The 14,577-nt window shown below is 46.0% G+C and overlaps 1 non-coding gene across 1 annotated transcript; it reads right to left on the bottom strand.

Annotated features, from left to right (window-relative positions):
• Positions 1-14,022: 14,022 nt before the first annotated feature.
• Positions 14,023-14,125, bottom strand: LOC135268704 (U6 spliceosomal RNA). The gene has a single exon (XR_010337072.1). It is a non-coding gene; the product is annotated as a U6 spliceosomal RNA (small nuclear RNA).
• Positions 14,126-14,577: the final 452 nt, after the last annotated feature.

The raw sequence follows: 14,577 nt of genomic DNA, 5'->3' as shown, positions 1-14,577 counted from the left end.
GAGGGTACAGTGGGGGCATAATTTGAGATGGTGCTGAACAGGATCCCAGCCCTTGCAGATGCCATGCGCTGGCATAACTGCTTCCTTCTGCTTCCACGGGAATCTAAACGACCTCATTTCAGCTGACAGAGCCACGGGTAGCAAGAAGAGCTGGAGACGCGTTCTACCCACCCACTGTGATGAGATCCGGGGTGCCGTGCTGGCCCCTGCCATAGGCTCTTATTCAATTCAGATGCAACAAATTAGCCATAAACTATAGCTGGGAAAATCTGCACAAAGTTCATGGAGGCTAAAAAAAAATAATAGAACTTCAGCAAGGACAGAGGACCATGGGAATGAACATCTGGAAGGCTACCACATCTGGAGATCAAGGAAAAGGGAAAGCTCACCGAGAAATGGATGCTTTAGCTAAGATCTAGACAGTATTAATCAATTGTGCATGTGTACATCAGAACATCATGGTGTACACACTAAATATATAGAATAAAGAAAGAAATACAAACAAGTAAGAATCATCCAGGAAACTGTGTCAGGGAGGATGTCTTAGACAGAGGACAAAAGCAAGTGTGAAGAACCAAAGAGGATCAGGAGATGGTGCAGGGGGTGGGAATCTGAGGTCCCTGGGGAGATGTGTCTGTAGCCCAAAGACTGGGGAGGAGCCTAGTATATAGGACAGGGAGGGGTGAAGGGGCCTCTGGAGCCAGATAAGAAACTCTGGATCTAACCACACGGTAACAGCAGGCCATTGACAGGTTTCAGGTGGAGGAATGAGCTGATCAGACACGCATTGTGAACTTTTTCAATACACATATACATGTTTATGTAACTTCGTGTAGGTGCACAAATATGATTATATCATGCATGCCGATTGGGCTTATTACAGTTTTTTACTAACCTTTTCTCCCTCATCTCTGTGGTCGGGACTTAACTCCCTCCCTTTTCTTTCTACTCCCTACTGTCAGCGACCCCCACACCTCAGTAACAACCTCCCCTAGTTGACTCCACGTTCACATAAATCTACAAACACACACACACTTGAACACGCACTCACACTATACATCTAAAAGGCTTTATGTGGATGTGTTCATGTGGTAACATCTTACAAAACAGGATCACATTCTTTTGTGTATCTTGTGTTCCTCACACAACCATGCTTCATACAAATGCGCCCAGGTGAATTTAATTCCAATTTGCATTTTTAATGCAGCCATATTTTCCCATGATGTGGATGTTCTGTAATAAAGTTAACAATTCTTTTAGAGATGGACAGTCACGTGATTTCCAGGGTTTTGCATTTGAACAATGCAGCAGTAAGTAATCTCTTCTGGAGGTCCTTTATCACAGGAGTTTGATACTGGAAAATAGATTCCCAGGAATGGAAAATTGGAACATGGTATTTGCAGTTTTTACTTTTAACATGCTACTAGAAGGCTTTCCAGAAAGGCTGGAGAAATTCCCATTTGAACCGACAGTTTATGAGAGTATGCTTCTCCCCACATCGCTGCAAGCATTAAGTGTCATAGCTAGCTTAGATTTTCTGTAGTCTGAGGGGTGTTGAGTGACATCATAATTGGAGTCTCTTCATTTGGTTGTAGATTAGGTGAATTTTCTCATCCGCAAATTGCTTATGCATACTTTATTACCCATTTTTCTAAGATGTGTCTTTCACGTCAATGTGTACAAACTCTTAATATATTGTATAACTTAACCCCTGGATTGTCATTTGCATTAGAAATCTAGCTTAAATACTCACAATTAAGTTTGAAAACCTTGAAGTTATCAAGGCAGAAATAGACATATTTATTTATATAAAGATGAAAAGCTTCTATGTCATAAAATGTACCACAAGCAAAGTAGCTTTGGCAGATTTGCAAGTTTAAATGATCACTCCACTGCAGCTGAGAAGACGGATTTGAGGGGAGATGGCAGGAGCTGGCGGGAGATGGATTAGGAGGTTGTTCCCAGGTCTCCATTACAGAGAATGGACGTGAGCAAACAGAATGGATAGATCTTTCTGGTTAGATCTGCAGGGGCGTGAGGCACGGAGCATCTACAAACACAGATATTCATTTATTTTACCTAGCATTTATTTAACACGGGATAAGGAAGAAGAATGTGAGTCCAAAGAGAGCAGAGCTGGTTTTGTTAACAGCTCCACTATGTACTAGTGGGGACCTCAGACGAACCCCCTGAGCTTTGGTTTCCTCATCTGGCGTCATAGGCATACCATCATCTGTTTCTTGCGGTGATTGAAATTGAATGAGCGGGTATAAATGCTCCCAGAGCAGAACCTGGCACAAGGTGGGACCTCAGTGCACCTGAGCTCTCCACCTCCTCTCTCTCTCTCTGCTCCCTCCTGGCTATCACCTGGCTGGGCCCATGGAAAATGCACGCTCGTTCTGGGCAGTGGTTACAAGGCCTGCTTGCCAGTCAGAATCACCTGGAAAACTGCTTTAAATTCACAGATTCCTGGGCTCTGCTCCCAGAGATTCTAGTTCTGTTGATCTGGGGTGGGGCTCGGGGATGGTATTTTTATCATGCTGCCCAGGAGAGCAGAGGCTTAACCAGACTTGGAAACTGATTCCTCAGAGGGTGCAGAATCTAGCGGAGAAGACAAAATGAAATAAACTGCATCTGCATGGTAAGGTCTTTCAGAAGAGCACTGGGTGCCCAGGGGAGAAGCATGGAGGTCTCCCAGAGAGAGTAAGATCAAGCCTTGAGGTAGGGGCCAAGGGCATCCCAGACACAGGAACCAGCTGTGTAAAGGCAGGAAGTGGCCTCTGTGCTGTCCCTGTAGGGAGTGGAGGGGGGCAAGGTTGGGGTTAAATGGGGAAGGCTCTTGAATGCTGAGCTAAGGAGTTTGGGCTTTGTCACATAGGCAATGGAGGCTCATCAAAGGTTTTTAAGCAGGCAAGTAACGTGCTAAGAACCTGTCTTAGTGTCTTAGTCAAACAGCCCTGGCAGCAGTATGGAGAATGCACTCTACAGATGTTAGGGATTGTCTTTGTTTAAACTATGATGACCCAAACAGCTTTATTTGGAAAATACACCCTTTATATGATCCTCTACTATGGTCAAGGTGAGTGAAAGTACAAAAATAAGAGTGTGGTTTAAGTGATGAGATACAGAGACCAAAGCATTGCAATTGTACCTTATGCTGTGGCTCAAGACAAACACGTTTAAGTTTCCAGTTCTCATTTCAAACTTGTTAGCACTTTTCCTTTAATAACCTTGTGTGAAATGCAGATTGAAAAATGGCAAAATTATTCTACCAACTTAGAGGCGACCTCAGCTGCTCAAAAAACTTTACTGAATTGAAACCATAACTTTAATTATGTTGACAAAGAGTAGCAACGACAGATCCTTCTTTCTTTTGGACAGCTACACACGATTCAGAATTAGTGACAGAAGAAATTAAACCAGAAAAGGTCCCTTTTTGCAAAGCAATTTAATGATGAAATCAAAAAGAGTTCTCGAATTTCAGACCAGTCCGCAAGTCCTCAGGCTGGTTTTGGTGCAGATGAGCTGACATGCATGTGCCCAGCCCAGGAGACACAATGGCACTTGGAGGCTTTGCTATGGGAGACATTACAGATGGGGAGAGGGGGAGGGAAAGGGAGAGAGGCACTCGTTAGGAAAGATTTACTGTTCTAGGCATGTGGACTAGATGGGTAGCACCCAACGACAGTTGGGCAAATCAAAGGATTATTTGCAACACGGAGCCACCTCCCCCAGACGCCATGAGAACTGAAGCAGCACTAAAGTGCAAACCAGGCACAAAGCAAGTCCTCCCGGGACGACCACAGCAGCAGCAGCAGCAGCAGGAGAGGGTACTCAGGATCGAGGCACTCCAGGGCAATTGTAATATTTTCCTTGAAAACATGCAGATTCTAAAGGAAGAAGATAGGATTCTCCCACACTGAGAATCTCCCATTAGCTTAGAAAATAATGCGTTTTCTTTGAAAATAATAAATAACCTGACTTTTTCTGATTACAAAATATTTGTTTATGGTAAAAATTCAGAAAAGGAAAAAGTGTAAAGATTACCCACATTGCCACCACCCAGCAATAAACACTACTAATATTTTGAACACTATGTAACAGCTCTCTAGTCATACCTACACAAAAAGATTGATAAATAATTTTTCAAAAGCGAGGCCTTACCGTAGATTTTTGTCATCTGTTTTTCCATTCAGTAACATATTGTGGACATCTTAAAATTGATAAATATAAATCTACATTATTTTTTGTTGGTTGCATAATATTTAGATGTGAATGACTTATTTAAACATTTCCTTTTTCTTTCTTTTTTTGAGATGGAGTTTTGCTCTTGTTGCCCAGGCTGGAGCGCAATGTCACCATCTCAACTCACTGCACCCTCTGCCTCCCAGCTTCAAGCGATTCTCCTGCTTCAGCCTCCTGAGTAGCTGAGATTACAGGTTCATGCCACCACACCTGGCTAATTTTTGTATTTTTAGTAGAGACAGGGTTTCACTGTATTGGACAGCCTGATCTCGAACACCTGGCCTCAATTGCTCCACCCTCCTCAGCCTCCCAAAGTGCTGGGATTACAGGCGTGAGCCACTGCACCTGGCCTGAACAATTCCTTTTTAATAAAAATTCAGAGTTATAACAAATGAATTACTTAAGCATATTCTACATTACTAGAATTTACAAATAATTCCTTGAAAATGTTATTGCAGACATGATAACATAGGTTGTCTGTGTCCTGTTAGAATATTTTGTATTTCATTTAACAACTCTGGTTAACTTTCCGGTTAACTCTAGTTGACTTTCTGGTCTTTCATTTTTTTTTTTTTTCTTTTGAGGCATAATCTCACTCTGTGGCCCAGGCTGGAGTGCAGTGGTGCGATCTTGGCTCACTGCAATTTCTGCCTTCTGGGTTTAAGCGATTCTCCTGCCTCAGCCTCCTGAGAAGCTAGGATTACAGGGCCTGCCACCACGCCCCCATAATTTTTGTATTTTTAGTAGAGATGGGGTTTCACCATGTTGGCCAGGCTGGTCTTGAACTCCTGACCTCGTGATCCACCCGCCTCAGCCTACCAAAGTGCTGGGATTATAGGCGTGAGCTACTTTGCCCAGCCAACTTTTTGGGTTTTCACTGTGTGTGTACATACATACACACATGCTTCTCCAGTTGTGTATTTTGGATAAAGTCTAAAAGTAGAACTGCTGTGTTGAAGGACAGCCACGGAATAGCCAATTCCTGGCTCACAACCGCCTCTCCCAATGCGGGGGGCATTGTAGGTTGTGCCTGACCAATGCCTAGTGTCTCCTTTCCCTTACAACAGACTGTACCTGGCAGAGAGGAGGAAGACACCCAACTCAATTCACCTTACCTGCGGGGAGGGCAGGGCAGCTTCACCCCTAGGTGCTTGACAAACCCAGCCAAATGAAGTGCCACAGCCTTCCGGTGCCAGCGATTGGCTCAGAGATGGCCCCCTGGCCCAACTGAGTCCAGGAAAAGCCAGGGCCCAGGCTTGGGTCGGAGCTACAGGGAAGGAGATTGCTGGCGCTTCCGCGTGGGCAGTAAAGACGATGGAGCCTGGAGCTGCTGCCAGTCACCCAGGAGAGTGTTACCCAGGAATGAAGCCAGCGCAGGAAGGCAAAGCTCAGGGAGAGAGAGAGAGATGAGAGAGAGACGCAGAGAGTTTTAGTCCTTGAACCCAAGCGATTTGGAGCCAACTTTATCTCTTAAATCTTTTAATTTTTTCCTCCCCTCCCCTCCCCTGCCCTCCCCTCCCCTTCTCCTTTCCCTTCCCTTCCCTTCCCTTCCTTCTCTTTCTTTTCTTTTCTCATTGTAGTTGTCTGTCTCTTGTAATTTAAAACTCCTGAATGGGGCCGGGTGAGGGGCAAAGGTAATTCACTGGGACTGGCCCCAGTACACGGGCCTCTGCCCCAGGACCCTGGCTGCACCTAGTGATACTTCCTGCCCGGCCATCGGCCATACGACTGATCCAGGTCTGGACGCTTGAGCGAGCCGGCCGGGCGCAGAGACCGCTGAGCTCAGAGACACCCCGCCGGGGAGCGGGGAAGAGAGGTTCCTCCCCGGCGCCTGTGCAGCCAGCCCGCAGCCGCCCGGGCTCATCCCCTCCTGTGTCCTGGGGTCTGATCACCCCATTTCAAAGGAAGATGACTCGTCAACTAAGTGTGACAAACTCTGGAGTAAAGAATAGAAACAACTGCATTTTTTTTTTTTTTTTAAAGACGGGGTTTCACCATGTTGGTCAGGCTGGTCATGAACTCCCGACCTCAGGTGATCCGCTCGCTTTGGCCTCCAAAGTGCTTGGATTACAGGCGTGAGCCACCCAGCCCCACAACTGCATTTTAAAATATTCTCTTCTGGACTTCTCAGAGTCACTAGCATGCTAATGCGCATCAGGACTCCGAAGGCCCGGTGTGGTCGGAGTGTGCAGAGCAGGAGACCGCTCCGGGGCCGGCGGCCCACAGGCTTCCCGGTGAGAGTGCCGGGCTGCGCCTCCCAGCTGGAGCCCTCAGCCAAGTGGCTTAACCTCTCTGAGCCTCCGTGTTCCCTCCTTCCTAAAGCACCTACCTCATAGGGCTGCTGTGAAGATTACCTATGCAAAGTGCTTGAAAAGCACGGGAAACATGAACAGTCTGCAATAAATGTCAGCTATTAGCATTTTAGCATGAACGTGTAGAGTATCCTCTGTCTGAGGACTCGTCTTCCTGACTGGAATTCCGTTTGGCCTCCACACTGACCTCGTAGCCCTGCTGGGGTTCTCTGTGGATGGACTGCAGTCACCGTGCGGGATGGGGTCTTCCTGGGGGCTGCTCTTCTCCCCTGAGGTTTACTCAGGGCTGGCCTTCAGGGCACTTTTGTAGGTTCAGTCTCAGAATGTTCCATTCAGAATGAGGTTTTTTGATTGAATGGTGCACCCTGGAGTAACCGAAGTAAATGGAGGCGTTTGGCATCCCCGACCCCACACGCCCTGATCTCCTGAGGGAGGAAGAGGCAAGTGGGCAAGAGAAGGGGCTGGGTGTTGGCACTCGCGTTGCAGTTCAGAAGGATCCCTCCGTGGGGGTGGTCTTCAACACAAGTTCCCACCAGACACCCTGACTGTCAACTTCTGCCGAGGGATCCTTACTTTAAACAGCTTTTGTCTGGTTTTGACTGAGCTGCACACCCCACCCCCACCCCATACCAAATTATGGAACAGTTCCTCCCAGGGAGAAAATTCTTACCTCTTCGGACACCTTCTTGATGCCCCAGAGCATCGCCCCCAGTGCAATAAATATGGGGCTGGCTGCTTAAGTGTCACATCCATTCCCAGGCACAGGTGTCCAGGGAGGCCTCCTTGTATTTGAACCAATGGTAATGCCTCAAGGTAAGTCAAAACTGAACCTTCTCATGACCTAGCACTAGAAAAGCGGCCAAGTCAGGAGGGCACATTGCCTTCCTTTATCCTTAGGCCCTTTCTTGAAAGACCATTGGAAAATATATCAGAATGCAAGAACTCTCTCACTGAGTGAGCACCAAAGACTGAGCAATGTGGTTGGCAGGTGGGCTGGGGAATGTTTCTTGTAATTCTGATATTAATATTTCTCCTGTGGCTTTCCTCTGGTTGGCGTTTGCCTGGATTCTTTTTCCATCTATTCTCCACTGTCCTGCGTTGTACACAAGAATGAAGCACTATGGGTGAACATCACACTTCGTCTCTACTAATTGCCTCCTCAGTCACGGCCACACAGCGAAATGCTCCCAAGTGCAGCGCAGAACAGGGTTCCTGGCAGGTTCTTCATGCACCTCTGCCTGTGATGCTGAGTGGGTATCTGATGACCCAGAGAGATCACTTTAATTCCCATGTTTGATCTTTCCCCTGTCAAGTCATGCATGGGAGAACCATTCCAAGAGATTGAGTTTGGGTGCTAAAATTTGCTAAAAAATAAATAAAGTAGGTTAAGGGGCTAACTTTTTACCAAGTATGGCCTGATAACATTTCTCTTTCAAGACTTTTGCAGGGCTAACTTCACATTTTTAAGCACATATGTAGTAACAGTCAACCGTTGATGTGCCTCTATCCATTGTGGAGCAGTGGGTGGGAGAGGGGCTAAGAAAGGAACAGAAATCTACAAATCTGGCTTTCACCGGCTGCTTGCCGAGAGGGGACCGTGGCCAAGACTCAAATGCAGATAGCCAATTGTTATTTGTAGAGACTGGGGATTAAGGGCATGGGTTTTGGTGTCAGGCAGATCTGGGAGCTAACCTCAGGGCTGCCACTCATTAGCACAGTATCTAACTTCTGTAAGCATTAAACACCAGTTTCTACACCTTGGGGATGGGGCAATAATTCTACTTCACAGGAATTTGGAGAGGATGTCATAAGACAATGTACCTGACCTACTTTAAAATCAGAGCCTTCGTTCTTGTGGAGACGTCATTGGGAGAATGAGTCGTCAGGCCTCGGAGTGAAGGGGATGTTTTGTAACATACATCAGAGAAGACTGACATCCAGAATGTCCTGAGAGTCACACAGAAGGAGCAGATAACCCAGTGGAGGAACGAACAAAAGAACCAAATGGACACTTTTCAGAGGTGCATACTCAAGTGGCCGTGGAACACAGGAGTGTTCAACCTCACTGACAATGGAAAATGCCGGTCAAAACAGCTGCCAGACGCACACACAGGACAGCTAATGTGAGGATAACTGGCAGCACCATGTGTTGGAGAGAGTACGAAGCATGGGGCTGTGAACTGGTGCAGCCACTTTGGAAAATGTCTCCGCTTTGTCTGCTGCGTGGAGGATGCTGCACATGGCCTACGGCCCAGCAATTCCTGTGGGCATCAGGAAGCACACGCAAGAGAGTTCAGAGCAGCACTGTTAACGATGAGTTACAATGACCGTAATCTGGAACTGGCTCAGATGTTATTCAACAATAGAGTGGGGCCGGGCGCGGTGGCTCACGCCTGTAATCCCAGTACTTTAGGAGGCTGAGGCGTGTGGATCACGAGGTCAAGAGATCGAGACCATCCTGGTCAACATGGTGAAACCCCATGTCTACTAAAAATACAAAAAATTAACTGGGCATGGTGGCGCGTGCCTGTAATCCCAGCTACTCAGGAGGCTGAGGCAGGAGAATTGCCTGAACCCGGGAGGCGGAGGTTGTGGTGAGCCGAGATCGCACCATTGCACTCCAGCCTGGGTAACAAGAGCGAAACTCCGTCTCAAAAAAAAATAGAGTGGAGAGGTGGATCCTTTTTCATGCAGTAGAATGTTAAATAGCAATGAAGATGAATGGATCACTGCTATATGCAGCAAGATGGATGAATTTCAGACATTGAGCAGAAAAAGCTGGACACAACACATACATTCTGTATGTTTGAAATTCATAAAATGCAAGACAAAATTCAACTTTGGAGATGCATATTTGGTGGCTGGCAATCAAAAGCAACAGGGAAGTGATTACCTTAAATGTCAGGGAAGTTATTACCTACCTTTTGTGAGGAAAGAGGGGTTAGTGGCAAGGAAGGGGGATGGGCGTGATTTCTGGGATGCTAGATATATTGTATTTCTTTTTGAATTTAAGTGATGGTATACCAACATTTGCTTTTGATAATTCACTCAGGTGTGTATTTTTGTTTCGTATGTGTGTCATATTTCACAGTAAAGGGGCTAAAAAAAGAAAATGCACGTCAAACCTTTAGCACCGTGGAAGTTCTCATTAAACGAGATACTTAATTGTTTCAAGAATATTAATCTAGAGACGTTTAATTAGAACTGCAAAACTAAATGAAGCGTTTCAAACTGTCAACTCTCCTTCTAGTTGTAAAAGTCAAGAGTGAGACATAAGGTACCTGGCCTAGGAATGCATCAGGAAACACAGCCGTGGGGTCACCTTTCCTGGAGCTGTTAATCAAACCCGCAGGTTGCAGGCAAAGGCAAGGCACGGTGCTTTGCAAGGTCAGCAGAGCCCAGGAGAATTGCCTAGCTAGAGAGGCAAGAATTTCTGAGTGTGGAGACAGCATGGGCATAGTGCTGAGGTGAGAGGCGGAAGCTGCTGTCAGAGGCCCTCAAGGAGAACAGCTTTCCCAGAGGTGGAGCAGAAGGGCCTTTAGCAGACCCAAAGTTTTGTGGAGCAGGCTGACATGAGTAGAAATGGGGGTGGCTGATGCCCAACTCTGCCTCCTCTGAATGAAAAGTTGAGAGAAGTTGGTTCTTGAGACAGTAGCGCTTCTGTGCTCATGAGTACATCCCTTTGTCCCATTTAGGAATCGATCCTGGGATTAATTTTTCAAAGAAGGGCACATCACTTGGTTCAGCATCCTCCTGGATAGCAGGCCACATACTGGATGCACAGACACCAATGGTTCAAATCTAATTTTCAGACCTCCTGAGAAATTCTGACTTTGTAACTACTGAAAACAGAAAAGTTACAAGGCATTTCAATGATGTAACAATAAATGAAAATGCCAGTTTATACATTTATTGGTCTTTCTCAAAACACATGTGCCTCTAGAGACAAAAGACATAGAATGAAATGAAGTTGAGAGACAAATCTGACGTGGGGCGATGTGACACACATCCCCTGTTTATTGTGCAATACGGCACACACATACAGGACCACAGGACCCTGAGCACGCTGGTGATGCCTCTTCTCCTGCCAGGAGCACGACCTTTCTGCACTGCTATACCCTCCAATTTTGATTTTAACCACCCAGAGTTAACAGCAGACTCCATAGACCAAAGGGCAGGATACTCAATAAGATTGCTCTCATTTCAGATGCCAGACACAAGTTTTGGGATCCCCATGCCACCCACACTTCTGACCAAATGTTGTAAGTTCAGGAGGTTCCCATAACTCCCCTCAGTTTTAGTAATTTGCTAGAATGATTGACAGAATTGAGGAAAGCACTATGCTTAGGAATATCAGTTTTATTTTATTTAATTAATTAATTTATTTATTTATTTATTTTTGAGATGGAGTTTTGATCAGTTTTAATTTAAAGGAAGGTGCAAGAGTTTTATTATGTTGGAGCTGCATCACCTCCAGTGCGTCAGTGTGTTCACAAACTGCAAAGTGCCACTGAGCTTTAACATCCAGTTTTTATTGGAGTTTCTCTGCAAAGGTATAATTGACTGAAACACTGGCCATGTGTATGAACTCAGCCTCTTGCTCTCCTCCCTCCTTGGGAGCCAGGCTGGCTGGAAGCCCCAACCCTGTAATCACATATCTGGTCTTTATGGTGACCAGCCCCATTCTGAGTCATCTTGTTAGGATAAACTAAGACAGTCAAATGACTTGGAAAATTCCGAGGACTTAAAATCTCTCTCCCAGGAACTAAGGACAATGGCTAGTCAGATTCTTTATGATATTATGAAGTTGAGAGACAAATCTGACGTGGGGCGATATGACCCCATGTCCAGAAAGAGAAAAATAGGATCCTTCCATCTCAAAGGCAGCTTTCATCTAAGAGCCATACGTAAGAAAGTATTTAAGCCAGCCCTGACATGAAATGGAGCTCTAAATAGAACAAATGCTCAAACTCAGAATGTTCTATTTAAACTAAAATGCTGTTCATTGACAAGTGTGAAGCATCCTGCCACCCCCCAGGCTGTGGGCTCATGGGAAAGAAGCAAGCAGTTTAGAGGATACCTACGAGACCAGCATGAACCTAAGGAGTTTGTATAAATGCACATAACAATGTGGCAACTCATAGTAAGGAATAGTTTGATTAGGTAATTCAGAATCCTTGTACCAGCCTGTTAATGCCTTCTTCCATCGGCAGCAAAGCCAGCAAGCAGAGCAAATTTATAAGAGAATGGTGCTTGGTGAGGATGGGATCGGAGCATTGCCAAACACCACACCTTCTCACTTTGGGGCCCAGCACTCTGGGTGCACTACTTCCCTTCATTTTCAAAAGAGAATTTGTCCTTAGATATACTTATCATATTTGTTTATATGTAGCCTTACTTATACCATGTTGTGTCCCTGCAGACACATCAAGAGCTTCTTGGTTGACCTTCACAGATTAACAAGTTTCCTTCAGTACATGTTCATCCTTAACTGTGAGAGTGAGTCATTGCTAAAAATGGTTTACCTCATATTCTCATCCAATTCCAAACTAATTATGACCAGCCACTTTTAGGGAATTACATTTCTGAACTTACCCCAGAATTTGGCCTGAATGCTTCTGTACATAGTAAGAAGACTTCATCTGTTGGCATAATTAAAAAGCAGTCCTTCATTCCAGCTCATGTTTACTCCTGGAGGCATGCGTGACTAATTGCAGGCATTTATTACATGCCTAGTGGTCTGGTGGTATGTCCTAAATGTTGTTTTCTGACATTTGATTGTTTAGTTGGAACCTTTATGCATGTTTCAGCAGCAGGGCATCAATAAAGAATGATATTCCTTCACTACGGCACTAGGATGGGCCCGGGAAGGACAGAGGGACTGGAGGCAGGGACAAGAGAAGCTCACAAATACAAGGCCACTTCTGCCTCTGGTGGATCTCAACCGGGTATGTTATTTTTTGTTTGTTTGTTTGTTTTGAGACAGAGTTTCACTCTTGTTGCCCAGGCTGGAGTGCAATGGCACAATCTCGGCTCACTACAACCTCCGCCTCCTGGGTTCAAGAGATTCTCTTGCCTCAGCCTCCCAAGTAGCTGACATTACAGGCACGCACCACCATGCCCAGCTAATTTTTTGTATTTAGTAGAGACGGGGTTTCACTATGTTGGTCAGGCTGGTCTCTAACTCTTGACCTCAGGTGATCAGTCCACCTCGGCCTCCCAAAGTGCTGGGATTACAGGCGTAAGTCACCACACCTGGCCAGTATGTTTTTATTTTCCAAGATTGTTAAATGAAAAGGCAGCTGTTCCAGAGACTCATGCCCTGTGAGTGGATGCAACATTTAGCTTCAATCACTCAGCACAGTGTCTACCTTATAAGCCAGTGCTTCAGAAGTGCTCTGAGAACTGCCCTCACTGGGGTCTACAGGACCTGGAGTTGAACACATGGTTAATTGGCAGGTCTAAAATACCAATGTGCCCCACAAGGTCCAGTCAGGATGCTGTCACGCAGCCCATGTGGTTTCTTTGGGAGCAGCCATGCAAAAGAAGAAGAGATCGTTTTCGTCAGCTGTCCTGTTAGCAGGCCTGGCTGCTGCATGTGGCAGAAAGGGCGTTCCATCTGTTTTCCCTCGGGAGTGGTCCTGAGTCCTCACCAGACCCGTGACAGAAGTGTCTCAGAAAACAGTGCAGTGCATGAGCCAGCAGAATGCCCAGAGACACCACCAGAAATTAGTTCAGGCCTTAGCGAGCCCTGAGTCAACCACCCGTGCACAGGATCTTCCCCCACTGGCAGCTGCAAACCTCACTGAGGCACAAACTCAACACCATGCCCAAAACAACCACCACTATCCATCCTCCAAGCCCTTCTGTCTGTGCTTCCTACCCGTTACCGGCACCACTGTCCACCCAGCGATCTGTCCCAATGAGTCCTTCTCACCCCCAGAGCAACTCATCAACAAGTTCAGCCATTTGTCCTCCAAGTTTTCTCGAATCTATCCACTTTTCTGCATCTCAACTCCAGCACCTTATCCCAAGTGACAGCCACCGTCTCCTGAAGAACTCTGACACCTTTCTACCTGGCCAGCTGCATCCGCTGCCCCTCCAACCACTCTCGCCCTAGTCCAGGGGGATTCTTTTGACACAAATTATGTCACTGCCCTGATAACATCTTTTCAGTAATCTTTCCCTGGCCTTGAGACAAAGACCAATAACCAGATTCTGCAAACCCAGTCTCATCTCGGGCCACACGCCACCCCACAAATCTCAGCACACAAGTCCTGGCTGCTGGCTTTCCTCTCGGGCCACTAATTCTTGTACCTGATGCTCTCTCTGCCTGCAATGGGGCATTTGCAACTCCACACATTCTCTCTTTTTTAAAATTGTGATACATATTATTATATACATAACATAAAATGTACCAGTTTAACCACTGTAAGTGGCATTTAATGCCTTCGCATTGTTGTGCAGAAACATGAAACACTGAATTTATGAGTCCTCCTTGCACAGGGGCCATGTGAATCTTTCCTGAATTGCTCCAATTTTAGCATACGTGCTGCCGAAGTGAGCACCCTAACTCCTTTTGTCTATAAACTCATCTTTGGATTTTGATTTAGAAGTCACTTATTCAGAGAAGCCTTCAAAACGAGGCTCAGTGCCCCATCGCACATCACCCTGGCTTCACAACACTTAGTGGCAGTGATGCGATTGTTGGATTGGTGTCTGTTCCTCTTACTAGACTGCAGGCTCCACGCTGGCAGCACCCAGGCCTGGAGGGTGCAAGGCACTCTGTTGGGATCCGTACATCCTAGCTCGATGAACAATGCTTGAATGAGTGAAGAAATGCAGTTCTACCCACAGTGAGGACCACCCTTGACATTATTGTAGAAAACTGTGTGGTTCTGTGTTGTCTTAAATGCTATTTCACAGTAGGATCTTGGCTTCACCTTTCAAAAACCAAAACCCATAGTGAAGTGTCTTTTTTTCCTTTTCTCAGACAGAAGAGCAATTTTCCTCCAACCAT

This window comes from Aotus nancymaae, unplaced genomic scaffold, assembly GCF_030222135.1.
Source record: "Aotus nancymaae isolate 86718 unplaced genomic scaffold, 86718_ANA_hifiasm-v0.15.2.pri h1tg000041l, whole genome shotgun sequence".
NCBI lineage: Eukaryota > Metazoa > Chordata > Mammalia > Primates > Aotidae > Aotus > Aotus nancymaae.
Note: the sequence above shows the minus strand (reverse complement) of the source record. Positions and strands in the feature narration are given on the sequence as shown.